The following is a 26939-nucleotide window of genomic DNA, read 5'->3' as shown; positions in this document are numbered from 1 at the left end:
TACTTACTAAGTTTTAATTTAGTTATGTGTGATATTTTGTTTGTAAAGCAATCATACAATTTTCTAGAAAGCATATTTATCCTTAAACCATTTTTATAGTAGAAGGCTTCTTAGTAAGTTATTTAGGTAAAACCAACAGTTTCTGCAGGGACTCAGTATATATAACCTATATAATTAAATTAAAGTAGTCAATAAGGTCATAATTTCACTAGTGGGTCATCATGTAAGATTTCGCCTGAAACAGCAACATTTGGAGTATGTCGAGGCTTTCTGATATTATAGCAATGTTCATATTACATTTTCATTATTCAGCCAATAGTCAAGCATTTTTCTATCATTGTCTCTTGTTATCTTAAATTCCACTGGTTAGGACTGATCTATACAGCTTCTGGACTTCTGGTATCCATTAACTATTATTATTATTATTTACTATTGTATGCTTTAAGTCAATGTTGATTGCTGCCAACTACATAGTGTTTCTCCAAAATATTCTTCTGTTTGGGCCTTAAGTCTCTGCAATGACATGTTCACTATTTTAGTGATGGTATCTATCTACCCAGTGGCATTACAATTGCCATTGCAGCTCTACCGGGCCTGGGGGTGGAAGGGGGCTCAATTATGGGGGCTGTTGAGACCAATCAAGCATAGAAAATCTGTGTTCATGTGGAAATAACACTAATCCAGTATTGTATCGTTAAGGATTGCAGAGTTTGCTGTTGACAGTTACCCTTACCCTGTACCCCCTGTGACATTTCCACACAGGAGGAGACTTCAGAATTTTTGTTGATAATTCAGATGTTTGTGTCTGGGGTTGTTGTTTGCAGGAGGGCTACTACAAGTAGTGGGGCTTGAGATGCTGAAAGGCAGAGTGTTTAGTCGGAAAATGAAGGTTAAAAGTGATGGGTGGCAGCACAGTGGCTAAGTGATTGGAACTTCCACCTAGCAGCCCTAGGGTTACCATTTTGCATCCCAACCATGATGCTATCTGCCTGGGGTTTGCATGTTCTCCCTGTGCCTGTGTGGGTTTCCTCCCACACGCCGAAGACATGCTGGTATGTTATTCACTCCTGTCTAAACTGGCCCTAGTATGTGTATGTATGAATGTGAGTTAGGGACCTTAGATTGTAAGCCTCTGGAGGGCAGGGACTGATGTGAATGTACAAAAAAAAAATAAATATATATATATATAGGTCGCTATATGTCACTATGTACAAGGTGAGATGCACTGAATGATCCAATTGTGCCAGCAATCTGGTCCCTATGTAGAAACGAAGAGCAGGGATTGCTGCACAAATAATTTATTTCCATAATAAATTACATGAATATCAAAGACATAGAACAAACACCAGATGCAGCTGGCTGCGACGTTTCGGGCTTTGACAGATAACGCCCTTTCTCACAATCGTATGTCTGCAGAGTGCATTATCTGTCAAAGCCCGAAACGTCACAGCCAGCTGCATCTGGTGTTTGTTCTATGTCTTTGATATTCATGTAATTTATTACGGAAATAAATTATTTGTGCAGCAATCCCTGCTCTTCGTTTCTATATATATATGTGTGTAAAGCGCTGTGTAATTTGATGGTGCTATATAAGCACCTGTAATAAATACGATTTTAAGCCTGGGTTCATACTATTGCGATGCGAGAACCAGCACGATTCCAGTGCGGGTTCCCGCATCGCATCTCCCTCGCAGTCAATTCACACTGCCCTCTGCGAACCACTGCGGGTGTCAATACAAAGTTCATTACACCCCAGTTTGTTTTGCAGATCTCAGTGCAAACTGTGACTTCAGATAGAAATCAGATCGCATGGAGGTTCCTGCAGCATTTTGGTGCGAATGCAATGCGAGTTCAGCCATACAAACTGTATTGCTGAATTTGCATCGCCCAGACATCGCATGTGATCTGCACAGCAATGCGTTGCAAATCACAAGCAATGTCTGCGTACACAATAGTGTGAACCCAGGCCAAATGTCAGTTAAAGCGTTCATTACCCCAATCTTTCATATTTCCGATATGTGCCTGTTGTGCCACTGAGAAAGTGTACTTGTATGAGAAAGTATCATGTTCTCTTTGTGTTGCTTCCTTTATGTGAAATCCCTGGTGTTTCTGCCAGTCCCTCTGCTTTCCTGTTGAAAACTGACCACACTAAGCAGAAGAGCACACTCTAGCTGTGCTGGCAACTTGGTGTGCTCTCCTCCAATGATCAGATTGACCAATGATCAGACTTGTCCTGACATGCCCCCCCCCCTCACAGTCATTCACCGGGAAGTTTAGTGTACTGCTGCTTCTTCTCCCCCAGCTCTTATGTAGCTGAGAACAGAGAGAATGTGATCACTTATAAGTCTTTCATTTCTATTTTAAACTGAATGGGTTGTTTTACAAGGTGATCACTTACAATCACTATAAGTATTAAAATAAAAAACATGATATTTTTACCTGCTCTGTGCGAAGATATTGTGCATAGAGCGATTTCTTACATCCTCTATGGTGGTACTCTGCCGGTGCTCCTCCTCTCTTCTGAATAGCAAGTCATGTGGTATGGAGGCACCGTGTGGTGAATCCAGGAAGAGAGGAACATCACTGGATTGTGAGAGGTGTTACATAAGTGTTTGGGGGGGGGGCAAGTAGTGGGGTGCTTCTTACCTTAATGCAGAGAATGTATTAGGTTAAAAAACACCTAGACTTCAGAACCACTTAAATTTCAAGAACTGATGTGCTTCCTCTTCCCTGACAACTTCTGTCCACAGCTCTGGTGCCTAGTAGTGTACTAACTACGCTGTCAGTTCACCTGCTACCCCTCAATATAGATATATATTATGTTAAGATCAATGAAATTGTGGAGGTCGCTGAGGGGCTTCATCATATTTTTGCTATGAAGTCCCACGTGCTGTAGTTATGCCCCTTTGTCCACCATATTGTTCATTGCCCTCTACATCTATTATCTATATCTCGATCTATAGATATCCATTAATAGATATAATACCCCTTATAATCACCTAATTTCAAGCCCCTCCTTGCCCTGGTTGTAAAGTAAAACATGTTTTATCACAGTCGTATCCACAATCCTTCTTTATCTTTTATTTAGTTTTCAAAAAAACTTGTGAAGATTTAGAACCTCACTTCCTGTGTGTTCACCATGACAGGAAGAGGTCAAAAATTTGTCTATTGCAGACAGAGAAAGCAATAAAAAAAGGTTTTAGCTGCAGTGTCACTTTAATTAGGGAGTCTAGACAAGACATGAGTTGATGTAAAACTGAAGATTCCTATAGAGTAACTCTGTTATGTAGTTGTTGTCTAGTTTATTTTCCTTGCTTGGAGAGCCGTCAAGAATCATTATATGAGTCTTGCTACATTCCACTTGTCTGTGTAGTCTATGTAAAATGTAATCAGTGGCAGTGCAGAAAATGACAAACCTTTGCCAACAAATTCTTGTGCATGAGCATATCCAGTCAGTTTTACCGGCTAAACAAAAGTTACCAAAATAACAGGATCCAGTATACAGAAACTAGTAGCCTGCTTTAGAGCATGAAGACTCCAACAAACTGGACGTTATTATTCCAATGGCCCCAATCATTTATCTGCCCTCCTGTTATTTAACCGGGTTTTCTGCCATCATGCAACATTGAGGCTGGGTTCACACTATTGCGAATTGGATGCAGTTTTCCCCGCATTCAATTCGCATAGCAGGAGATCATGACCAGCTCTCTATGAAGTCGGTTCACACATCTACGCAGAGGCTCCGGTGCGAATTGGACAGGAGTCCTGTGCATCTTTTAATCCATTTCATGTCCAAATTCAGCCTAAAGCCTGGTACACAGGATCAGATTGTTGGCCAACAGAGCGTCAGACTTTTGTCAAAAGGGCGTGTGCCTGGATCCTGTCTTGCATACTAACGGCACACAATTGTCAGCCAAGAAACACAGAATTTCAGCTCTTGAGCGCCACCCTTTGGGCACCTTCTGCTAATGTCGTGTTTGGTGAGCATTGATTCCAAGCATGCGTGTTTGTACTTTGGACTTTTGTGTGACGGACTTGTGTACAGACGATATGAAAATCTGACAACAGACCATTGTCCCCCGAAAATTTACTGGCCTGCCATCCAACATTTGTTGGCGGAAAGTTGGACAGCAATTGTCTGAAGGAGCATACTAACGGTTGGATTTTAGGCCAACAGTCTGTCATCACACAATCTCCTGCCAACAATCGAATCGTGTGTAAGAGACTAAACATTCAGGCTGCAATTGGACCTAAAAGGGTGAATGGAGACGCACCAGACTCCTGCTGTGAGTCGCTGCATTCTCCAGTGTGAACCCAGCCTAAAGTAGAACTACAGTGCCTTGAAAAAGTATTCATACCCCTTGAAATTTTCGACATTTTGTCATGCTACTACCAAAAAGGTAATTGTATTTTATTGGGATTTTATGTGATAGACCAACACGAAGTGGCACATAATTGTGAAGTGGAAGGAAAATGATAAATGGTTTTCAAATTTTTTTACAAATAAATCTGTGAAAAGTGTGGCGTGCATTTGTATTCAGCCCCCTTTACTCTGATACCCCTATCTGAAATCCAGTGGAACCAATTGCCTTCAGAAGCCACTTAATTAGCAAATAGAGTATGTAATGTGTGTAATTTAATCTCAATATAAATACAGCTGTTCTGTGAAGCCCTCAGAGGTTCGTCAGAGAACCTTAGTGAACAAACAACATTATGAAGGTCAAGGAACATACCAGTCAGGTATAAAGTTATGGAGAAATTTAAAGCAGGGTTAGGTTATAAACACATATCCCAAGCTTTGAACAGCTCACGGAGCACTGTCCAATCCATCATCCGAAAATTAAAAGAGTATGGCACAACTGTAAACCTACCAAGACATGGCCATCCACCTACGCTGACAGGCAAGGAGAGCATTAATCAGAGAAGCAGCCAAGAGGCCCATGGTAACTCTGGAGGAGCTACAGAGATCCACAGCTCCGGTGGGAGAATCTGTCCACAGGATAATTATTAGTCATGCACTCCACAAATCTGGCCTTTATGGAAGAGTGGCAAGAAGTAAGCCATTGCTGAAAGAAAGCCATAAGAAGTCCCATTTTCAGTTTGTGAAAAGCCATGTGGGGGACACAGCAAACGTGGAAGAAGGTGCTCTGGTCAGATGAGACCAAAATTGAACATTTTGGCCTAAAAGCAAAACACTATGTGTGGCGGAAAACTAACACTGTACATCACCCTGAACACGCCATCCCCACTGTGAAACATGGTGGTGGCAGCATCATGTTGTGGGGATGCTTTTCTTCAGCAGGGACAGGTAAGCTGGTCAGAGTTGATGGGAAGTCAAGTCAAATACAGGGCAATCTCAGCAGAAAATCTGTTAGAGTCTGCAAAAGACTTGAGACTGGGGCGGAGATTCACCTTCCAGCAGGACAATGACCCTAAACATACAGCCAGAGCTACAATGGAAAAGTTTAGATCAAAGCATATTTATGTTAGAATGGCCTAGTCAAAGTCCAGACCTTAATCCAATTGAGAATCTGTCACAAGACTTGAAAATTACTGTTCACAGATGCTCTCCATCCAATCTGACAGAGCTTGAGGTATTTTGCAAAGAAGTGTGTAAAATAAAAGTGAAAACCTCTAAGCCGCGCACCCTGGACACCACAATTATCAATATAACCAAATATAGAGCAGCTCGTAGTATAACCAAAGGTCAAATAGTGAAAAGAAAATTAATAATTCATTTCAAACGGCGCTCAAATGTACAGGTAGTATTAAAAATAAATACAAATGAATATAAAAAATGTGTGATCAAATAATGTTCAAATGTTGATATAAATTTTCAATAAAGTCCAAAAAACAACCCGATTAACCCCAATATATCACGGTACATATAACGTCTTGGGCAGACGCTGCTCCACCAGGGAAGCAACACCATATTTTACAAGCTCCCCATTTAACTTTAGAACCACTGATCTCCGCAAATCATTGCTAAAGACCTCCCTCCTACATTCACTTGTACCGTGATATATTGGGGTTAATCGGGTTGCTTCCGCAGCGTTCTGGCATACATTATTAATTTTTGTTTTAAAACGCAATCTAGTGATTACCTGTCCTCTTTTGGACAAACACTACATCCACATTTTTCTACTCGGTTTGACCAAATGGGCAGAACTACCTCAAGCTCCTGAAGAAGCGTTATAAACGCGCAACATGTCGAGCAATTAAAGAGAACACCTACCTGACCTGCAACTCAACCCATACTGCTTCCTACATTCATAACTGCAATTCACATTTGGGAAGTTATTTCTTCTTTAATTTTTGAATGTCGGGATATACACATCAAATGATTGGGTTTAATTAGCACGCAGGATAGGACCTATCTATGTATAATTCCTTTCTATATGTAAATTGTATTTTTGATAATCCTCAATTATATATATACATTTTTTTATTAAAAAAAATTTAAACATAATAAAATAAAACTATTTTTATCTCTTATACTCTTTATAGTTTAAATTACTTGTGTGCCCATAAAGTCCTAATTTATTAGCTTCTGAATACCATGCCAACTAGATTTCTTTTGGATGCAGTAAATATTGTGGAAGAACCTCTGATGAATAAAAGTGGAAGTAGATCATTTTAAATTACTGAACACAGAAGCACTATGTATGTTGGAAATAATCAGGTAAACATAAACTATATTGTCAAGAATATTGGAATGCCTGCCTTTACACACACACACATGAACTTTAATGGCATCCCAGTCTTATGGCCTGTACACACGATAGGATTTTCCAATGGAAAATGTGTGATAGGACCTTGTTGTCGAAAATTCCGACCGTGTGTAGGCTCCATCACACATTTTTCATCGGATTTTCTGACACGCAAAGTTTGAGAGCTTGCTATAAAATTTTCCGACAACAAAATCCGTTGTCGGAAATTCCGATCGTGTGTACACAAATCCGACGCACAAAGTGCCACGCATGCTCAGAATAAATTAAGAGACGAAAGCTATTGGCTACTGCCCCGTTTATAGTCCCGATGTACGTGTTTTACGTCATCGCATTCAGAACGATCGGATTTTCCGACAACTTTGTGTGACCGTGTGTATGCAAGGCAAGTTTGAGCCAACATCCGTCTGAAAAAATCCTAGGATTTTGTTGTCGGAATGTCCGATCAATGTATGACCGTGTGTACAGGGCATTAGTCTGTAGGGTTCAGTATTGAGTAGGCCCACCCTTTGCAGGTATAACAGCTTCTGGGAAGACTCTCCACAAGGTTTAGGAGTGTGCCTATGGGAATGTTTGACCAGTCTTCCAGAAGCGCAGGCTGTGAGGTCAGGCAATGACGAGAAGGCCTGACTCGCAGTCTTTGCTCTAATTCATTCTAAAGCTGTTCTATCGAGTTGAAGTCAGGACTCTGTGCAGGCCAGTCAAGTCCCGCCACCCCAAACTCGCTCATCGATGTCTTTATGGACTTTGCTTTGTGCACTGGTGCACAGTCATGTTGGAACAGGAAGGGGCCATCCCCAAACTGTTCTCACAAAGTTGCATGAAATTGTCCAAAATGTCTTGGTATTCTGACACCTTAAGAGTTCCCTTCACTGGAACTAAGGGGCCAAACCCAACCCCTGAAAAACAACCCCACACCATAATCCCCCCTCCACCAAATGTATTGAAGGGTTGGCCCAATACTTTGGCCTAATACTTTTGGCAATGTAGTGTGGATGAGCGAGTTTGGGGCAGAGGAACTTGACTGGCCTGCACAGAGTTCTGACCTCAACCTGACAGTACACCTTTGGAATGAATTATGCCCCGTACACACGGTCGGACTTTGTTCGGACATTCCGACAACAAAATCCTAGGATTTTTTCCGACGGATGTTGGCTCAAACTTGTCTTGCATACACATGGTCACACAAAGTTGTCGGAAAATCCGATCGTTCTAAACGACGTAAAACACGTACGTCGGGACTATAAACGGGGCAGTGGCCAATAGCTTTCATCTCTTTATTTATTCTGAGCATGCGTGGCACTTTGTCCGTCGAATTTGTGTACACACGATCGGAATTTCCGACAACGGATTTTGTTGTCGGAAAATTTTATAGCCTGCTCTCAAACTATGTGTGTCGGAAAATCCGATGGAAAATGTGTGATGGAGCCTACACACGGTCGGAATTTCCAACAACAAGGTCCTATCACACATTTTCCGTCGGAAAATCTGACCGTGTGTACGGGGCATTAGAGTGGAGACTGCAAGCCAGGCTGTCTCATCCAACATCAGTGCCTGACCTCACAAATGCGCTTCTGGAAGAATGGTCGAACATTCCCATAGACACACTCCTAAACCTTGTGGACAGCCTTCCCAGAAGAGTTGAAGCTATTATAACTGCAAAGGGTGGGCAAACTCAATATTGAACCCTACGGACTAAGACTGGGATGCCATTAAAGTTCATGTGTGTGTAAAGGTAGGTGTCCCAATACTTTAGACAATATAGTGTATGTCAATGTAAGAGGAATTATGGAGAACAGATCTCTTGTCAGTTAAATACATTGTCATCTAAGGTCTATGGCGAGCTTGATACTACAACTTCCAATATGAGGTTTTAGACTGTAAAAACCCTTTTGAACAGAATTAGAATTCCTGACTTTTCTGTATTAATATTTGTTACAAGGCTATTGATACATACTTTGTCCACCGCAAAAGAAAGGTTGCATTTAACGAAAAGTTTTTCCTGCATGAGCTACTCATAAATTGTGATTTGTGGTTGCATGACATAGAATAGACATTTACAAAGCTGCGTCTAGTTTTGTAGACCAAGGTATGGTAAAAAGCAGTTTGCAACCAGAGTAATGTGATACATCCAATTGTCGTCTATTAAAATAAAACTGACATTGGAGTCAAGAAGTCCTCAAGAATTTCGTTGAATTCCCCATTTGTCCACTCTTTGTCTTCATTAAGTCACTAATGTATCCGGATGAGAATTCCCACTGGACATGTTTATTGACCTTAAAGAGCAGCTGATCTGTAAAAGTTGCAAAAAAAGAAACCATCAGTGACTTTTTATCTGATTAATGTAGTCTTGATGCTTACTCCCAGTGGATTTATGTATCATAGCCATAAATCCTTTTAACGTCAACTGTACAGTTAGTCCTACTGTGTGATTATAAAATGCTCTTGAACAACTGTTCCAGACTGGTCACTAGGAGAGAATTAGCATTCCATCTGGTACAAGAGGTTTCTCTGAATACCGACCGATGGTGGAATCGCTACTGTATCCTGTGTAAAATAGAGACATAAGAAGTGATCCTTTACGGCTGTCACAACTGGTGGTCACTTGTGCTATTCTTTAAGGTCAAAGAATCAATTTGTAAAAAATGGTCTAGGAAAAAAAGCAACCATTGTTAATTTAAATTATGTATAAATTATAGGGTTGCACCGATATGTTTTTTTCTTTTTTTTTAAAGATATTTTTATTGGTTTTAGGTTCTACACGAACCAACAGACACAAAACAGTCACAAAAAAAAACAAAACACACATGAATATCTGATCCATTCAGTATACACAGGCGATATACAATCAGTGGGTAGATCACACAGGTCATTGTAGGCATGTTATTTCGTTTCAAAAGAGTTAGGAAATTGATAATCGCAACAGTCAGATATATGCATTTTTACACAGCATTACCATAGTAATGGACCTGGCACTTGGGGTCCCTGTGGCACGGCCCATCAATGATCAATTGTATTCAATTTTTGGAAAGAGTTAGTGGACTATCCAACCACTTCCCCCAGATTTTATAAAAGGTTTTATTTCTTTTACGAATTTCAAAGGTTAGTTTGTATAATGGAATAGAGTCATTGATAAGTTTTAGCCAGATGGACTTCAAAGAGGCCTGTGCACCTTTCCAGGACAGTAGAATAGATTTTTTAACATAAAAATAAAGAATACGGAGCAGTCTCTTGGCATGTGATGGTATGTGTAAATCTCCAAATACTCCCAATAAGCAGTTCTTGGGGTGTATTATATTGGGAAGGCCCAACACAGTTGAAATAAAACCACCCACTTCTTCCCAGAAGTCACTAACTATTGGGCATGACCAAAAGCAATGTAAAAAGTCTGCCTCCTGGCCGCAGCCTCGGAAACAGACAGCTGATGGCAATAGACCCATCCTATGCAGTCTGGCCGGGGTGAGGTGAGTTTGATGAAAAATTTTAATTTGTATAATACGGTCTCGGGAGGAAATGACAGAGGTTTTATATGTGTCACTAAATTCTGTCCAATCGTCGTTTGCCATATCAATATCTAATGTCTCCCACTTCTCCTGTGCTCTGTGAAACCTAGGGTTTGAGTTAGTCACTAAAGCTGCGTAATAGGTGGAGACTAATTTAGAGGGTTCTGGTTGCCTAAGTAGTTTTTCCAGTGGAGGCAGATCAGTGACATCATCTAGGGTACCGAATTGGGTATGTATGGCATGTCTAAGTTGATAATAATAAAATAAATGAGATTTTGGTAGATCAAAGTCTGTACTCAACTGAGAGAAGGTTTTAAAGCCCTGCGTAGTATATAAATGGCATAGATATTTAACTCCTTTTGAATACCAACGATTGGCATCTGGAAAAGAGTATAGTTCTTGCAGATTGGGATTGAACCACAAGGGGTTATTAGGGGATTTTGTCCAAGAATGTTTCAATATTTTTGTAGTAATGTGTTTAAACAGTGAGAGGGAGACTGAGAGCAGAGAGGTTCCAGGGCGGTCTGGGACCTGACCTCTATATATTATGTTATGTAAGGTTTCATGGGAGGATGCGATAGCCCCCTCTGTGGCTGTACAGGCATTAGCTGGATCTGGATTCATCCAGTCATGTATGTGCACCAGCTGAGATGCCATGTAGTAAAGGAAAAAGTTAGGGAATGCTAGGCCTGCCAGATGGGCTGGTAACCTCAAGGTCTCCAGTGCCACTTTGGGGGATCCGCCCCTCCACAGAAAAGAAGTACACATCGTATCCATGCGTTTGAAAGTAGCTTTGGATATTTTACATGGGGAGTTAGAGAGGATATAGAGTAGTCTAGGTAAATAAATCATTTTAAGTATATTGGCCCTCCCCATGAGGTCTAACGGTAGATCCATCCATTGTTTAGTTTGCTCCTGGAGGCGGGTCAGCAAAGGGTCAAGATTATTAGTGGCATACAAAGATAAAGGAGCCTGAACCAACACCCCAAGATATCTAAAAGAAGACACCACTTGAAGCTTAGAGTCTGGGTGCACCCGAGGGGGGTCACTCACATCTAAAGGGAAAAGACTGGACTTATCCCAGTTAACTCGGAATCCTGAGTAGTCCCCGAAGGTGTCGACCTCTTCCAGTAACGCCCCCAAAGACTCATCAGCATCTGCCAGATATACCAGTGTATCGTCTGCGTAAAGAGAAATGCGCTCTTCTATATTTTCAATTGGGAGGCCTTTAATTATAGGGGAAGAGCGAATGCGAACTGCAAGCGGTTCCATAGCCAGAGCAAATAACAGAGGTGACAATGGGCACCCCTGTCGAGTGCCCCTAGTAATTGGGAAGGAGTCAGTAATAAATGAATTAACCCTTATCTTAGCCGTTGGGGAGGTGTATAGAATTTTTATCCATTTTATCACTCGGGGACCAAAACCATACTTCTGCAACACCCGAAAGAGGTACGGCCATTCCACACTGTCAAATGCTTTACAGGTGTCCAGTGACACAATGACACGTGTAGAAGGGCAGTCATGTGGATACTGCAAGTTATGGAACAATCTGCGTATGTTCATTCTGGTAGACCTGCCCGGGATAAATCCACCCTGGTCGCTATTGACCAAAGATGTGACCACAGTATTTAAACGATTTGCTAATATCTTGGCCAGAATCTTAACGTCCACGTTTATAAGTGAAATTGGACGGTAAGATTCACAGTGAAGTGGGTCCTTGCGGGGCTTCAGCAGAAGAACTATCAAAGCCTCCCTCATTGATGGAGGAAGGATCCCAGCCTCCAGGGCTTTGTTATAGGTTCGGAGAAGGAAGGGGGATAGGAGATCCTTGAACTTAGCATACCATTCAGTCGGGAAACCATCAGGTCCGGGGGTTTTATGTGCCGGCATTTGGGAGATAGCTGCTGCAATCTCTTCTACCGTGATAGGTTCCTCCAACATGTCTCGTCCCTCATCTGACAGGGAGGGAAGGGATATGTCAGCCAGATATTCAGACAACTGGGAGTCGTCATAGTCAACCTTGGAAGTGTACAATTTACTGTAAAAATTTAGAAAGGAGTCTAGGATATCCCGTGGGCTGTCACTGATCGTACCTTGAGCAGTCAGGATTCGTGGTATAGAAATGGGGGTATGCTCAGGTTTGGTCAGATATGCCAAGAGACGTCCTGCTTTATTACCATATTCAAACGATTTTTGTGAGACATACAACATGCGTTTTTGTGTGAGATCCAGCAAACGAATTTCATATTCCCTACGGCACTGTAGCCATGTCTCTCTAGTGTCAGAGACAGGGTTAGAGGCATAGGCAGATTCTGCACTTAACATAGCATTTTCTAATTCCTCAGTGCGCATCTTGTTATTTTTACGTAGAATTCCTGTAATAGACATAAAGGTACCTCTTAATGTGGACTTAAACGCATCCCACTCCGTGGGGGGGTCTACTTTGTCTAAGTTTTGCTTCCAGTAGTTAGAAATACTCGTCCTACACTCACCCTGCACTATCTCGTCTTCCAGCCAGTATGAATTCAGGCGCCACAAAACAGGTCCCGAACCTGGAAGGATGAGAAGGGACACAGACAAGGGGGCATGATCGGAAACCCCCCTGGGCAGGTATGAGACGGCGGAGACGACCGGAAGGGTCTCCGCCGACGCAAAAGCCATATCTAGCCTAGACATAGTATGGAAGGAATCCGAATGGCAGGAAAATTGGCGTTTCTCCGGATGTTTCCATCGCCACACCTCCGTCAGTCCATGAACCTGAGCCCAGTCTACAAAGGAGGGAAAAGATCTGCCTCCCCCACCCAGGCGATCCACCGTTGGGTCCAGGACTGCATTAAAATCCCCTATATAAAGCAGAGGGCCCAAGGGTCTATTCAGTAAGTGCAGGGATAATTTAGAGAGTACTTCCACTGAGAATGGAGGGGGAACATAGACGTTCACCAATGTAAAGATTATAGTAGAAATTCGTAATATAAGAACAATATACCTCCCCTCTGGGTCTGTTTTAACACTAATTAATTCAGCTGGAAGGGATTTAGCCAGGAGTATAGATACACCTCTTGAGTAGTTAGTGTGGGTGGCATGATATAGCTTAGAGAGCCAGGGACGTTTTAGAGCCCGTACCTTAGAACCTGTCAGGTGAGTCTCCTGGAGGCAAATAATGTGAGGGTGACATTTTTTTAGTACAGAAAAAACCAAGGATCTTTTCTGAGGTGCATTCAGGCCCCTAGTGTTCCAGGAGACTATCCTAAGGGGTTGTGCCATAATAAAACAGGAAGTGGTAGAGATACATAAGTAAACCTCTGAGTTGGTATCAATATAAGTAGATAGGCCGCGCCATCTGAAGCACACACAAGCACATAACAAAAAAATGCGTGGGTCTGCCGGTAAGGTAACATGGACCATGAACATTTTCCCTGCTTTACCTTAGAAAAAAGAAACATTGGACATATAAATGACCACAGAGGTGTTAATAAACCTCTACATGTAATAACCCGGTATATTTTTGATAACCTTCCATTAGCAAATGATATAGGTGTGTTAGAAAGGACATAAAAAATAAAAAGGGGAGGGAAAAACAAAAAACAAAAAACATGAAAAAAAACCCCAATCACCTTTTTCTTTAAACCTTCGTGCCCTCCACCCCGCTTAGCCATCCCAAACACAGCAAGCTTTGGATCCCTAAACTAAAAGTCCTTCCTAACTAGGAACTGCGGAAGAAAAAAAACTGTACCGTGGCCTCGCCACAAGCTGGTAAGGGGGGTAACGTGGGGTCTGGTGAGGCTCCCAACTATTGACCGAAGAGAGAGGGAAGAGAGAGAAAGAGAGAGAGAAGAAAAAAAAAAAAATTCCTCTTTCTCCCTATTCCCCTCCCCCTAGTAGACAAGTCCTGTTGAAGGGTAGATAAGATGGCTGTTCACATGGAGAAAAAGACAAAACCAGAGGAATGGTGTAGAAGAGGAGAGAGAAAAAAAAAAAAAAAAAGGGGAAAATAATATCCTTCCTCTCCCCCTTCTTTGGTGGATAATTGTTCTGGTGTAATTGTTCCAGTATGCAGGTCCTCACAAGGTGTAAGTCGTAGCAATGCAGGCTGGGTTGTAAAGTAGAAGGGACCCCAAAAAAAAAAAAAAAAAAGGGGGTATATGAAAAGGGGAAAGAAACCAAAAAAAAAAGGGGGGGGGGAAACTCCCTCATTGCAATAAGGGGACATGCAGATTGTTGACGCTGTAACTTGCATAGCAGGATGTAGATCTTTCCTTGCAGGTTAAGAGTGTCCTCAGTCTCCTCTGCTTCTATGTGCTGCACCATAATGATCATTCAGCCATTTCATGGCCTCCTTAGGATTAGTATAGAAGTGGGCCCTACCTTCATGGATAATGCGCAATTTAGCAGGGAAAAGCATGGCGTAGGAGAGACCTTCTGTGCGCAATCTAGACTTCACTGCTGAGAAGGAGATCCGCTGGCGTTGAACTTCCGCAGAAAAGTCCGGATAAACAGAGATATTATTCTGTCGTGGTTGGGATTCGAACCAGTCCTTTCGGTCACGTACTTGCCGATACTGATTACCGATATTTTGCGGTGCGATTTGTATCAATACAAAAAAATTGCTGCAAATCGCACTGCAAAGAATTGTATGTGATTTGAACAGGAATGTGGTGCGATTCCTGATGAATTGCATGCGATTTCCCCCACTGCTCCTTTGTGTGTGTATAGAAAGGGAAATGCACCATCTAGTGGGTAGTTTATTAAAAATGTTAAAACTCATAGTAGATATCTGGTCAAATGTAAAATCTTCATAGTTGTCCCGGTCTCACTGATGATAGCAAATCACGGCCAATGGAGGCGCTCACAGGGCTGGAGCAGAAGTTCTCGGACCCCCTGGGTATAAGGTGGGAAGTAAATTCAGCTTGGGAGCGGACCGCCTATTTTGACAGAATTGTCTTCCTTGCATAGAACACGGTATAGAATAAGAATTTGTGGGCAGTTGTGGCAATGTTGTCAGTAATACCAAGTAAAAGAAGCTCAGTCAATTTTTTTGATCAAATTTTATCAAGCCAGGTGGTGCTTGGAGAGCCATCCATTGCTTGTGTTTCCACAGATTCAGTTGGCTTCATCCAAAATTCAAGCCATCTATTGCCAGTGGTTTTGCACAGAGCAGCCCTGATCCTCCTCTTCTCGGGTCACCCGCTGGCACTCCTGCCCCCCCACTTGCTTAGCGGCCCCATAGCTAGTGACTTGCTATATGGGCACCCGGGCAGGCTTGTTCCCGAGCCGCTGCTCTGTGCTGTCCCCTCTCTCTTCTCATTGGCTCACTAGCTGTGATTTACAGTAGCCAGGGCCAATGGCCACCGCTGCTGTCTCAGCCAATGAGGAGGGAGGACCAGGGAGAGTCGAGGCTCTCATGCACATCACTGGATTGAGCTCAGGTAAGTTATAGAGAAGGCTCAGGGGGATGCTGCACACAGGATTAATAGAATGCAATGCATGAAGGTAAAAAACCTTAAGCGCTTACAACTAATTTAACACAGAAGTAATTTTAAATATATAGAACATGGAAGAAAATTGTGGTTAAATCTGCTGATATTATGGGAGCTAGTCCGCATGCACACCTAGCACACCACAGGCCAGATGGGTCGACTAATTAAACCATGAACTATGAATACCATGAAGGAGTTCCAGTTTTATACAAATGCTGTAGGGTCAGGAAGCATTCAAAAACAATGCAATAAATATTTTTTAAACAGAAAAACCTATATTTGATGCATCTACCCTTTGCCTTTAATTTTCCTAGATAAACTTGCACACAGTCAAGAATTTTGGAGGCACATGGTCCAGTACAAGTGTAGTGCTTATGCCCAAAGAAGCAGCTTGATGTGTTGGATCCTCTGTTCTTGTGGACTGGATTCTGTGAACAGCTCTGAACTCTCTGACACACCTTGCTGGCCTGAGGATATAGTTGCAAATACCTGCGTGTATATAAACAAAACAAACAAAATTTGAGATCTGGATCTCAAATTTTCCGACAACATAATCCATTGTCGTAAATTCCGATCATGTGTACACAATTCCGACGCACAAAGCTCCACGCATGCTCGGAATCAAGCAGAAGAGCTGCACTGGCTATTAAATTTCAATTTTCTCGGCTCGTCGTACGTGTTGTATGTCACCGCGTTCTTGACGTTCGGAACTTCCAACAAAAAATTATGTGACCATGTGTATGCAACACAAGTTTGAGCCAATATCTGTCGTAAAAAAAAAGATTTTGTTGTCGGAATGTGCGATTGTGTGTACGCGGCATAAGACTGGGATGCCAGTCAAATTCATGTGTGTGTAAAGGCAGGTGTCCCAATACATTTGGTAATATAGTGTTTATCCCCAAAACACTGTAACACATATACAACAGAAAGTCACACCAAACTGTTTGAATATTGGCATATTGTACTAAGATATACCACAGCAGTCAACAATCTACAACAGAAAATAGTAATATGGTAATGTTCAAGTGGTATAATTAACAGGCTACAAGCAGTGAATGTTTAGTAGTCCACCTCCTTAATTTAAAGAATTTAAACAGAGTAGACCTAACTGCTTTAAGTGTTCACTGTAACTTGATATAACAGTCTGCGATGATTAGTACATATGCTCTAGACTTTCTGCTGACCAGCTTGTTGGGGCCCAAACCCTAGCATTGGAGTGCTTGTGATAGTGTTTCTTTAAGAGATCCTGCATGCAATGATAACGTGTTCCTAGCTGGCAAATCTGTCCCTCTGCTAATAACTGCAGTATATGGTTGGCCAGTGGTTGCTCATCAGTCCTGTGTAAGCAGAGGATCTCACTCAAATCACTTGCCAAAGGGGTTTCCCTCTCTCTATGTGTGTCTCTCTCTCTAATGGTGTTCTCAGCATCCATCTCTTTAGCTGCACAGTGTCTACTCTGCCTCCACTGCTCTCAGATAGGGATCACCTGCTCACTGTTCTCACTGAGCTCAGGTGGGTTACAGACTGTCCCAGTCCTAGTCTCTCCACAGAAAAAAACTTTCTTCCTCTCTCATTCCGGGAAAACTACTCCAGCTCCACCCCTTTAATCACCTTCTCTTGGGAATTATAGTTTCCAGCAAACCTGTGGTGATAGCTCAGTCTCTTCAGCAAACTAGGCTCCCCACAATCCTTTACATTTTAACTTTGAGTCTCTTGTATTTTCATGTCAGCTGGGCGCCCTCTTGTAGATGGAGGACAGAATTAACATTGGTTGTCACAGTTCCACAAGAGTCTCTGTTATGGCTGTGTTTGTGTAGCAGTTATTTGTGGGTGCACACACACAGACAGCAGCATACAGAGTGCGACTGCAGCTGCTCCTCTTTTGCCAGTTAAAGGGTAACTCCACTTTGGTGGGGGAAAAAATGAGCAAATAATAATAAAAACAACAATATATTGTATAAAATTGTGACTCAAGTTATATTATAATTGAATGTTATTAAAAAAATACCTTTCCTTTTCAATCTGCAGCATTGTACTCTTTTGTAAAATAAAAAAGCAATATGGCTACCTGGAGGCGTTCTGTACACAGATGGTGTACAAAACACCCCAGATATGTCATTTGCTGCTTGTGTGATTGGCTCACTGATTTTCCCAGAAGTCTGCACTAAGATACAAGTCAGATTTTTTGCATCCCCTGCAACAAAAAGAGATACTCCCAAAGGGAAAAATCACGTCTAAAGGGATGCAGATCCTGTCACTTTCCTCATTAGAGCCCTGGAAGGAAGACAGGTCAGAGCTCTGTCAATGTAAACAATACAGAGCTCTGTCCTGTCAGCGAGGATGTGCCAGTTTTTGTTTCCATGCAAAGCAGGGAATAAAAACTGGCACATCCTTCAGTAAAAACACCAAGCACTGTTAGGCAAACATTTAACACTTTGATCGCCCTAGATGTTTAACCCCTTCCCAGCCAGTGTCAGTACAGTGACAGTGTATATTATTAGCACTGATCACTGTATTAATGTCACTGGTTCCCACAAGGTGTCAGTCAGTGTCAGACTTCCCACCATATTATCACAGTCCCGCTATAAGTCGCTGATTTCCGATATTACTAGTATTAAATTTTTTTTTAATATTTTCAGTATATGTTCCATAGTTTGTAGACGCTATAATGTTTGCGTAAACCAATCAATATATGCTTATTGGGATTTGTTTTACCAAAAATATGTAACAGAATACAGTGCCTTGAAAAAGTATTCATACCCCTTGAAATTTTCCACATTTTGTCATGTTACAACCAAAGACGTAAATGTATTTTATTGGGATTTGATAGACCAACGCAAAGTGGCACATAATTGTGAAATGGAAGGAAAATGATAAATGGGTTTCAACATTTTTTACAAATAAATACGTGAAAAGTGTGGAGTCCATTTGTATTTAGCCCCCCTAAGTCAATACTTTGTAGAACCACCTTTCACTGCAGTTACAGCTGCAGGTCTTTTTGGGGATGTCTCTACCAGCTTTGCACATCTAGGAGAGTGACATTTTTGCCCATTTTTCTTTGCAAAATAGCTCAAGCTCTGTCGGATTGGATGGAGAGCATCTGTGAACAGCAATTTTCAGGTCTTGCCACAGATTCTCGATTGGATTTAGGTCTGGACTTTGACTTCTAACACATGAATATGCTTTGATCTAAACCATTCCATTGTAGTTCTAGCTGTATGTTTAGGGTCGTTGTACTCCTGAAAGGTGAACCTTCGCCCCAGTCTGAAGTCTTTTGCAGTCTCTAATAGGTTTTCTTCTAAGATTGCCCTGTATTTGGCTCCATATATCTTCCCATCAACTGACCAGCTTCCCTGTCTCTGCTGCAGAAAAGCATCCCCACAACATGATGCTGCCACACCCTGGTGTGTTCAGGGTGATATGCAGAGCACCTTCTTCCACATGTTTGCTGTGTCCCCCACATGGCTTCTCACAAACTGCAAACGGGACCTCTTATGGCTTTCTTTCAACAATGGCTTTCTTCTTGCCACTCTTCCATAAAGGCCAGATTTATGGAGTGCACGACTAATAGTTGTCCTGTGGACAGATTCTCCCACCTGAGCTGTGGATCTCTGCAGCTCCTCCAGAGTTACCATGGGCCTCTTGGCTGCTTCTCTGATTAATGCTCTCCTTGCCCAACCTGTCAGTTTAGGTGGATGGCCAAGTCTTGGTAGGTTTGCAGTTGTGCCATACTCTTTCCATTTTCTAATGATGGATTGAACAGTATCCCATGAGATGTTCAAAGCTTGGGACACTTTTTTTAATAACCTAACCCTGCTTTAAATTTCTCCACAACTTTATCCCTGACCTGTCTGGTGTGTTCCTTGGCCTTCAGGATACTGTTTGTTCACTAAGGTTATCTAACAAACCTCTGAGGGCTTCACAGAACAGCTGTATTTATACTGAGATTAAATTACACACAGATAGACTCTTTTTACTAATTAGGTGACTTCTGAAGGCGATTGGTTCCACTAGAATTTAGTTAGGGGTATCAGAGTAAAGGGGGCTGAATACAAATGCACTCCACACTTTTTACATATTTATTTGTGTTGGTCTATCACAAAAAAAAAACAATAAAATACATTTATGTTTTTGGTTGTAACATGACAAAATGTGGAATTTTCAATGGGTATGAATACTTTTTCAAGGCACTGTACATATTAGCCTAAATTTATGAAGAAATCCGATTTTTACAGTTTTTTTTATTGGATATGTTTAATAGCAGAAAATAAAAAATATTGTTTTTTTTTTAATTTTCAGTCGTTTTTATTTTATAGTGCGAAAAAAAACCCCAGTGGTGATCAAATACCACCAAAAAAAATCTCTATTTGTGGGAAAAAAACAGTTTAAATTTCATTTGTGTATGACCGTGCAATTGTCAGTTAAAGTAAAATTGGCCTGATCATGATGGAGGGTAAATCTTCCAGAGGGCAAGTGGTTAACATCATACAGAATCTGCTTTTCATACCAAATACCGATTTTTTTTTTGTTTATGCACTTTGCGGGTTGTTAAAGTGGTTGTAAACTCTGTTACACCACTTGTACTTACAGGTAAGCCTATAATAAGGCTTACCTGTAGGTACTGCAAGTATCTCTTAAACTTGTTTAGAAAATAGTCAGATTGCATGCAGCCGATGACATCAGTGGCGCATGACCTCTGAAGGTCCAGCTTACATTGGCAAACCTTCAGGGCCCCCACAGAAGACCGCGGCTCCCGCATGCATGTGCGGGAGTGACGTCATCGCGGCTCCAGCCACTCACAGCGCCAGAGAGCCCACAAACCCGAAAGAAGCACCGGGGAAGATGTCAGTCATCTGAAAGGGCTTCATTCTAAGGTACGTATTTCATAATATGCTACTATGCGACACATACTAGCACATTATGCCGTTACAGGGTTTTTTTACATTTTTTTATTCTTCAGCGGTTTACAACAGATTTAATTGTATTTAGTTTATGCACTTTGTAGGTTGTTATTTGACAAATAAAAACTATCAGTTTACTTTTTTTTTTGAAAGTATCCTCATTTTAAAGCATTGTTTTCAAATCCTTAAACTGTTTGCAAGGAATTGTGTACTATACAACCAAAGCTGTATTTGAACACAGGAGCCGGCAGGCACACCTGTCTACCAGGATTATCTATACTTCACCGATTATTTGCTTGTTTTTCTGGTTCTGACTTGGTTTAGAATATTGTGGTATTGTGCAAATAACATTAAACAAGATGGCTATTTGTTTTATTAGTGGAAAAAAAGTGTTGCACCTAATATCAATACTGGGAAAATCTGCCTCTTTACTATGCTGCCTGAAGGCACGTGCCTAATGTGTCTAATGGTAAATATGGCCCAATGTACAGCTATAAAGCTGTACTACAGTAGACTTATAATAATTCAGTCATGACTGTCAACGATTTGGGTAGCATTTTATTTGATCCTTTTTTATATTTTGATATTATATAGGGGCTTCTCTACTTCTATCACTGGCTAAAATGCGTTCTCACATTTTCCTCTGTTCTGAAAAGGATAAGAAACATAATATTTTTTAGTTTTCTTATGTATTATGCTTTTATTACATATTTCTGTATTTGATACAAGTGAGCTGTGTTTGTTGTTCTACATGCTGCAATCTTGCTATATGCATAAATATAAGATCTTCTTATGTCATTATAATGTATTTTAGAAAGTATATACCTTGGCAGCATAACTGCTATATTTTAGGGTAAGTTTAGATATATTAATGTCATCTTTTGCTATTTACTCGAGCAATGCCCTTTTAGAATGTAAAAATGATCTTTAATGGGATACTCAAATGTCTTGTACCCGATTGTACCTGAAAGGGCTCACCTTCCATGATTAATTACATTCTCTTCTATACCTACAGGCTATAAGTGATTTTGTTCAGCCTCATTAAACTTGCCTTTAAAAGCTATTGGCAAGTGAACAGAGTGGATTTGAACCATATGAAGGGCAAAGATCTTTTGTCATTCGTTAAATAGAACATGCTATTTAATCCTTAGGCTACTTATAAGGAACAGTTTGCCTCAAAGTCTGTTAAGGTTTATATATATATATATATATATATATATATATATATATATATATATAAAATGTCATTACATTTTTGGTACACTTTAATACCTTAGCAGTCTTTACTCTTTTAGTAAACTAACCCCATAGTGTTTGTTTTGGGGCTTATAAGGACAATGGGGTATAATATTTTATAAAACCCTATCATTTCTATTAACATCAATGATGTTTTGTCTGCTACAGCTGACCATATTGACATATTAGGTATTAGAACTGGTTCTTTGGCGGTTTCCCAGACATTGTAAGCCTGTGTGGTGGCAAAAGAGGTTGTATGTCAGTTAAAGTTGTATTAATCCAGCTGTTTTTCCATTTATTTAGGCTTTTTTTCCTTATTGTCACCTGACCTGGTGATACAGCCAGTAAATACGTCCATACATAGCTTTTTTGTTTCATTCAGCCAGTGAGCTGAACAGAACAAAACACACAAATTCCTCCTGCCACGCAAACAAGGTGCATGGAAGACCCCCCCCAACCAGGTCATTGTATTCTGAAAGCAGCACCCCCATCCACCACTATCAGGATACATTGATCAGCAGCAGCTGATTGGCTGCAGCCACTGATCATTGGAACGTTACCTTAGGTTTTAAGCTCCTTGAGGGAAGGGACTGATGTGAATATACACTGTATATGTAAAGCACTGTGTAAATTGACAGCGCTAAATAAGTACCTGAAATAAATAATAAATAAAATTGGAAAAATTTCCAGCATGTTCCTTTGACATAATGACTTCTGTTGAGCAGGGGAGCCCACATACTGATCAAAATCCAGCCAATCCCTACTAGGCCAACTAAATTTAAATCATTGTATAGCCAGGAGAAAGTTGAACTAAACTTTTAAGTAGTAAAAATTGTGAGCAGGCAGCTCTATATTGCGGAAGAGACATGCTATTACTTACCTGCCTGCGTGCAAGCTTCAATTGAATATGCACTGACCCGTGCATGCGCATCTCAGTGTACATTCTTGGGACACTCCAGCTGTGCAGGAATGACAGCTTTCCATATGCATAGGATAACGCAATTTCCTTGGCCAATCAAGATGCGAAAACCTGGCACCCGGAACTAACCGGGGAGAGGAAGACAGTAGCCAATGAGGGATGTAACTGCTGCATTGTTGGAAGGTGGAGATAAGTATTTCTCGGGGCTTAGTTACGCTTTAGGTCTGTTATTTTTTAACGTTCTTTAACAGGTCATGCTGTCCAGCAAAAGTGGCAGTTAGAGGGTTAAGACAAAAAATGTAATGCTGGCAGGGGGGCTTACAATCATCAGCTTTTATTAATTTCCATATCACAAATGGAGTAAAACTGCTTAAAGTGGGAGTAAACTCCCATGTATGATGTTTTCCTATAGGTAAGCCTATAAAAAGGCTTACCTATAGGTACAGTAAATATCTCCTAAACATGTGCCGTTTAGGAGGCATTTACTTTAGATGTAGCCAGTGACATCACTGGTACATGTACTCTGAAGGAACAGCATACCCGTGCATTTCCTTCAGAGCTGTGCAGTAAACAGCAACTCCCACGCGCATGTGTGGGAGTGATCTCATTGCCGGCTCAGTCATTCATATAGCCAAAGCCCATGAACCTAGAAAGAAGACCGGGTGAAGATGGAAGCGCCTTCAGCGGTGACACCACGCCACTGGAAAGCTTTGTTTTCAGGTAAGTCTGTCATAATGTGCTAGTATGCAATGCATACTAGCCATTATGATTTAAACTGCCCGAGGCCCAATTTTTTATTTTTATTTGATGTGGTTTACTACTGTTTTAATAAGTAGACATGTACACGCTGGAAAATTTTGTTTCGTTCTGTTTTCTGATGCATTCATTCACTAATTGAAGAATTTTTCAGATGCATTTGTTAATGAACCCTATTCATTTTCGGAATTCATTTAGTATCTTCCCTATTCGGTTCATGTAATTCGGAATGGCCTGGTTGATAAAATGGTTGTAAAGGCACAAGGTTTTTACCTTCATATCTTCATGAGGCCAAGACATCCTTAACAGCTGCGACTCATCTGATGTCAGCAGGATGTAAGCAAAAGAAGTACTAGTTAAAAAAAAACAGCGTGGAGGTACCCTCACTCATACCTGGCTCTTTGATGAATACCGACCCGCCCTCCAAATGCGATCAGTCCCGTGTCTGTTCACTCACTGAATGACAGGTAAACACAGGGGTGGGGTCACCCAGTGATGTCACTGGGTGACCCCACCCAATGGTGGCATTTTTCGGGGGGGGGGGGGGTCTGAATGAATTTGAAAATGTTGTTATAACTTTTTTGGATTCGTTCAGATTCGTCACTATATCCATTCTGAAATTCAGATACATCTAAATCTCAGAAAATGAAATTTTCTATAATCATTTATTCTTTATTGAATTTTTCCTCTATTACAAAGCTTCATAATAAAAAGTGACAAAGGAGAAGCGAGAAGCCAAAATACATTACATTCAAAATATTTTCCAATAATCCATCTTTCTTCCCCCCTCTCCTCCCCACTACCCATGTCGCATTGTTTACCAACCAGCTACATCCCCTCCCCTTTCACTTCCCCCCATCCCTTTTGCACCTCCTTAATTTACTATCTTATTGCTTTCTCTGCTCCATGGTTATTCTTCTCCTTTCTCTTCCCTTTTCTCAATAACCCAAAACATGTTTACAAACCTATTCCGTTTCTTAGATTTTACCCCTTTCTTACTCCTAATCCTTCTCTCTTAAGGGGGGTATCCCATCTCAACCAGCCATGGTCTCCACATCTTTCCAAATTCCCTAAGGTTTCCTCTTTTTATATAAGCTACTATCTCTTTCAATAATACCTCGCTAATAGTATGGTAATTTTCACCTGAAAAATAAATCTGAACGAACCACATTGTACGTCTATTAATAAGTGTTAGCTGGAGTTCAGCTTTAATTTGTTAGTTAAGTCCATTTAAATCTGCTAGGGCATCTATCATTGCCTTCCCCCCAGAGTGACAATGCTGCTGTTCAATGGTGTCTCTGTTGCTCCTTCATCTGAAGTGGAGATACCATAAAACAGGAGGCGTGGTTCTGACCGGATCACCAAATGAAAATAAAGAAACAGTGCCGAAACAGGGACTAATAAAGCCACCATATTTAAGATTTTGTAAACTGCAATGTGTTCCTTTTTTATTTTTGGGTTTATTACTGTTTTAACTTTAAGTTAGCGTTGTTAGTTTTAACGGCTAAAAAGACATACTGTACATGTGGCAGATTCAATTAATCTTTGAGTCATGGTTCAAACATTATGCACACAGTAAAATATATTGAAGTGGATTTACAAAATGAGTACTGTTTACTTAGTAAACACTTAGTGACCGTGTAAATAAGGGAAAGTTGAGGTAGTTTCAGTCCATCAATCGCATGCAAAAAAAATCCTATTTTTTTTATCGTTTCCCTTGCACATAAGTGGGTATTAAAATGGAACCCAGTTTCACCTTTGGCAAGTAGCTCAGTGAACATCAACTTTGCAAAATTAACATTCACTACTCCTTTAGTAAATAAACTCCATTAAATCTGTTTTTGAACATGTCTGCTCTTACCTTGCAATTCAGTAACAATAACACAGTCAATGGGGTCTTCTTATATGGTCCTATTATTATGCAGGTGCTTTTTCAAGGTAAAACCGCCTATTACAACCTATCAATCAAAAAATATCTTACAGTAATCTAACATCAACAAGTTGAAAGCATTTTGTTGCTATAGGTTACTGCCCTTTACACCTCAGCTTTGATTTTTGTACTGTTTTAGTGAATAAACATGAATGTTGTTAGCCTTATTAACCAATCAGGTGTTAGCTTAGTTTCAAATCTGCACCGGAAAACCAGCAACTGGAATCCAATTCGCTGCCATGCACAACACTTCATTATCCTCTAATTCCCATGAATGAACCTAATCATTTTCTTTTCAATACTTATTTCTATCTATAGTAATTTATAGTCAACCAGGTGAAACCTCCTTTAACTTATTAACAAACTATTTAGGCAAATGTGTGCAGGAACAATTTGTCACTTATTACAAAACCATAACAATTTAAAGTTAATTTTCAGAAATAAAATATTAATAGAAGGGTTTACTATATCACCTTAAGTTTACCTGCACCCTTCAAAAATATTAATAGCTACGATTTCAATACTTGACATTTTTTCCTTATTTTATTAAAAGCTAGACAGCTGACATCTTAAAGTTCTGGCCAAGTGCTAATTTAAACAATATCTCTAATTTTGGAGCTTGTCTCCCCGATCTTTGCCCTGTTACAGGAAATTAGAGAACAGAAAAGAAGAATGACAAAAGTCCCAGTAGAGATGGAGAGCTCACATTTCAGTGTATTGCATTCCTGCCCTGCACCATAGAGATGTCTGTTGTTAGACAAGCCTTCTTCTCCCTGACTAGTCACTTTAAGCTTTGTTACGCTTAATAAAATGTATAAAAGGCATAAGATTTCTTTAACATAGTTTATGATTGACAGATCTCGTGGCATAGTTTCATGAATTGCTTTGGCTAGCTTCTGAGGCCCATGTGGCCACAGAGTTCCAAGTTTAAAACAATATTTTCCACTATTAAAGGTAGTCAGAGTCTTATCAGATCAACATGAAAAATACAGACTCTTTTAGGATATGTACAGACAGATTTAGGGGCTACAAGCAGTATCTGCATGTACTGTACCAAGACATGACCATCCATCTAAAATGACAGGCCGGGCAAGGAGAGCATTAATCACAGAAGCAGGCAAGAGGCCCATGGTAACCCTGGAGGAGCTGCAGAGATCCACAGCTCAGGTGGGAGAATCTGTCTACGTGATAACTATTAGTCCTGCACTCCACAAATTTGGCCTTTATGGAAGAGTGGCAAGAAGAAAGCCATTGTTGAAAGAAAGCCATAAGAAGTCCAGTTTGGGAGAAGCCATGTGGGGGACACAGCAAGCATGTGGAAGAAGGTGCTCTGATCAGATGAGACCAAAATTGAACTTTTTGACCTAAAAGAAAATCGCTATGTGTGGCAGAAAACTAATACTGCACATCACCCTGAACACACCACCCCACCGTGAAACATGGTGGTGGCAGCATCATGTGCGGATGCTTTTTTCAGCAGAGACAGGGA

The 26939-nt window shown here is 40.8% G+C and overlaps 1 protein-coding gene across 1 annotated transcript in view; it reads left to right on the top strand.

The window, feature by feature from the left end:
• Window positions 1–26939, top strand: part of PALLD (palladin, cytoskeletal associated protein) — a 486054-nt gene that overhangs the window by 94926 nt on the left and 364189 nt on the right. The window lies entirely within an intron of this gene.

This window comes from Aquarana catesbeiana, linkage group LG01, assembly GCF_042186555.1.
Source record: "Aquarana catesbeiana isolate 2022-GZ linkage group LG01, ASM4218655v1, whole genome shotgun sequence".
Taxonomy (NCBI): domain Eukaryota; kingdom Metazoa; phylum Chordata; class Amphibia; order Anura; family Ranidae; genus Aquarana; species Aquarana catesbeiana.
This window is presented reverse-complemented; position numbering and strand designations above follow the sequence as displayed.